The following is a 3,929-nucleotide window of genomic DNA, read 5'->3' as shown; positions in this document are numbered from 1 at the left end:
TAGGTAAAAACTATGACATTCGTATTCACAACGAGAAATCTCAAAATTTTTGTTTGGTCTTTCCAAATTTTCTCTTTTTTATCAGTTGGCAAAGGCCCTCAGTGGCAGCGCTAAATGTAATTCCATGTGAATTAGTAGAAAAGTTCCATGTTGAAAAAACTTTTTATTATGGCGAGAAAATTTTACATTTCTGCTGTGCCAATTCGTTCCTTTTTACTGCTGGAAATTTTTGACAGTTGCTCTGGTGCAAAAGAAGTTGAGCAATTAAAATCAGAAATTATACAAAAAAGACTTGTCTTTACTGACATTTATTCTTCAAGAACTAACAGCCATGCATTTATTAGACGCCTTAGTAATAAAATTAGAACAAACAAATTCTTCAAAACCATCAGGCCGGGTTGAAAATTTTCATTCACCTCATAGTTAACAAAAATTTACAATCCGTAGTACTTTTCTATCAATTCGCAAATGCCGTTTGCACAAAAAAGGCGATGAAATGCGTTTTATTTAAATCGTTTAGAAAATGAGTCAATTATGTATACCATTTTATGTGGAATTATTCAATAAATTTCGTTTTACACTATACTTTTTGAAACTATTTGGAGTTAATTATTTTTGTTTCATAAAAGCAGCCCTGCGTGGTTGGAAGGCGGATGTACCAATAATTTCATCCCTAGCATATTCATCCCCGAGGAAGGCAGTCGCCAAATTCACCGAAGGTTGTTTACTGGTTATATTGTGCTGTCTATACTGTGCGTTTGTTAGGCTCTTTGATTTCATTGCTGTCAGACAGAGAACGTTAAATACAGAAAAGCTGGAATCACAAATAGCCGTGTGAATTGTCAAAAGCTATGAAAATTACTCTAGAAGTTCACCACTCGAATCGAAAATTGAGAGCGGCAAGTTAACATAGCTGAGTAGAGATACAATTTTGTTAATTTGTATCAATAGGTGCGTTCGCGTAGCTGTTCAAGTTTAACCAAAACTTACAGGTTTTTGCGTTCGCGTACGCAAAAAACTTGCAAAGTAGGGGAAATTGAGAGAGCAAAGTGACAGTTTATTTTGAGGGGAAGCTGTTAGTTTCTGTTGGAAAAATTTTTGCCAACAGCAATTTGCCAACAGGGAAACAGCTGATCAAAAACAGCTGGTTGGCATTTACGCAAATCACAAAATTGAATTTGATGGTTTGGAAGATAAAAATTACAAAATGCGACTAATTAAACTTGTAAGAAATAAGTAGTTATTTGTTTAATCAATAAACTGTGTCAGTATAACACTTTGCGATGACTTTTCGTACGTTTTAAATTTTACACTTTTGTATGTAAACAAAAATTATATCAGCTGTTCGTCTAACTTGCAAGTTTCTGCAAATTTTCTGTTCGCGTACTATTTTGGATATTTCTCTCTTGTGAGAGAACAGATGAAATTTCGCCGGAATTTGGCAGTTGGCATGATTCAACAACTACAGGTTGTAGCAATCGTACAAAAACAACATTTACCGTTGGTATGAACTCCTTGTGTCATCAACATCTTCTTTATCTATTCATATTCGAGTGTATATGTATACCCTGCATACCAGGATTTCATAGAATTCTGAAAGGTTTCACAATTTTTTTTAACAATTTTTTTTAAGAAATCGTACAGAAATTTCTTTACTAGTTCTTGCCAACCGCTTCATATGTTTTTCTTTACAGATTTCTAAAAGAATCGTAACAAATTTCCGACACTCTTAAAGATTTCGGGAGCGTTTGTTTGCAGGGTATATATATACGTTTATGTGTATGTATACGCGGATATGTAAATAAAGCAACACAGACGATAATTTGACACAAGCGTGCTCATAAGAAGAAGCATAGCTTCTATCGCTATCACCTGTAATTGATGCGCCTTGGCAGTTGGTTGGTTTCTGCTGGAGATTTTAAACGAACGCACCTAATGTCAAGTACTTTGGTTTGAATTTTCTTTTTCGCGGCATTAATTTCATAAAAAAAAGATGAAAATTCTTTCTAATGAAAATTATTTTCGAAGATATTCCAGAGAATGCTCTAACTCTAAAACGTAGTTATCTAATAAATATGTGCAAGCTATGCAAATATGCATACTCATTGGTGATTTGCCGTCGGCAATGGGGTGAAATTTCATAAAGCGGCGTAAATCCTCTTTCGTTTAGGGGGTGTTTGTGGGGCCCACACCCCCACCCCCTCCGCCACCACCCCTAAATCGTTATACAAATAGCTAAACATTTCCCAATTTGTTTTCTCGAAAAGTTATGTTTGAGTTTTATGAACATTTATTTCGAGAAAATGGGTCGTATGCATAAAACCTAAGCAAATGCTTTTTCTTAAAATCTCAGACCTTTTACCCGATTTGTTCAAATTTCTTAGCTTTTATGCATACGGCCCAATGTATTGAATGATGATTTTCACTGCAATACTCGTATTATATGTAAATAATGGGCCATACTCCTGGTTAAAATAAAGTTGACACTAAGGGCCGTTTGCACCATGTCTAGTTAATTCTAATGGGCTGTTTTTGCTTATGCGTAAATGTACATTTAGCGCATTTAGCTCTAAATGCTACTCTAAATGTACATTTATCCATACAAAATTCGTCATCTAAATGCAACTAAATGCAACTCAATCTTTGCATTTAGAATCTAAATGCTAAAAGCATCCCTGTGATCTTCCAAAATTTCCACGATTCGAACATGGTTTAATGAGAAAAAGTGGCAACATTGCTTTTTCGAGTATACAACCGCTAGCTGCGTTTCAGTGATCGCCGATCGAGATTTCATTTATTATTTTACATTATNCTAACTCCCAGTTAAACATCTTTATCGACGTTATCGACACCCATCATATAACATGTGATCGATAAAGCAGTTAACGTGCTTAACTGAAGGATGTACCTCCAGTTAGCGTTAACTAGACATGGTGCAAACGGCCCTAAAGTTAGTTACAGCGTTTTCACATCATTTTCAGTTGAATAGTGAAAAAAGCTGCAACTAACTTTCTTCCTATTTGGGGCCGAGAAACTGTAACCACAGTATATACAGCACAGTATATACAGTAATAAACCTTTTCGCAGTTTTTCACCAATTGGTCCCCGAGGAGTACTTTGGGTTGTATGCCGCGTTTTTGTTTTGCGGGCACGGCAATACTTACTGTGGGGAATTTCGCCTCATGATTAGAAAAAGTTCTTTTCGAGGATAAAATATATATAATTGTGTTATTTATGAACAAAATGTAGGTTAAATATCATATCAATGTTTAATTAAGAATAATGTCAATAGTAAAGTATATAATTATTGCCTGTGTTTCTTTAAACTGGAAACTGAAATCGTAATTATAGCACTGAATGGAGTTTTCTTAAATGTAGGTTCAAAATCAATAAAATATCCATTGTAAGATTATATTTTTATGAAAAATGTGAATTTTGTGAATTTATCATGGAAAATTCTAATTTTCCGAATATGTTTAAGTCTTTACTCCAAAACAAAACAAGGTTGGTAAAGTTATAGAGACTCTAAAGCCTGCCAGCGCATCAGCCCAGAGAGCTCATTAAGCACACCCAAGTTTGAGCGACCATTACCCGGAGCTCCTCAAAGATACTCGACATCAAAGTATAGAATGTCACAAGTATGAATCATACACACATACAATAATAATTGCTATTAATGACTACCGTATAAACTGGTCATAAGTTCAGCCAGCATATTCAATGGTCCATTACCCAGAGCTGCTCCAACATGACGAGTAAATTTTAGTGAGGCTCACATGCCACTGCCTCTGGCTACACGCTGGATATCGGAATATTGCAAAAAATAGCAATTATCTGTTATAATTATAAGAAAAGTGTTTGTTTACAAAATTACCTGTGCTACTCTGCCATAGTACGGTTGTTGCTCCCTTTCATACCACAGTAAATTT

This window comes from Rhagoletis zephyria, unplaced genomic scaffold (genome assembly GCF_001687245.7).
Source record: "Rhagoletis zephyria isolate East Lansing unplaced genomic scaffold, Rhagoletis_zephyria_1.1 Rzeph_scaffold_01414, whole genome shotgun sequence".
Lineage (NCBI taxonomy): Eukaryota > Metazoa > Arthropoda > Insecta > Diptera > Tephritidae > Rhagoletis > Rhagoletis zephyria.
This window is presented reverse-complemented; position numbering follows the sequence as displayed.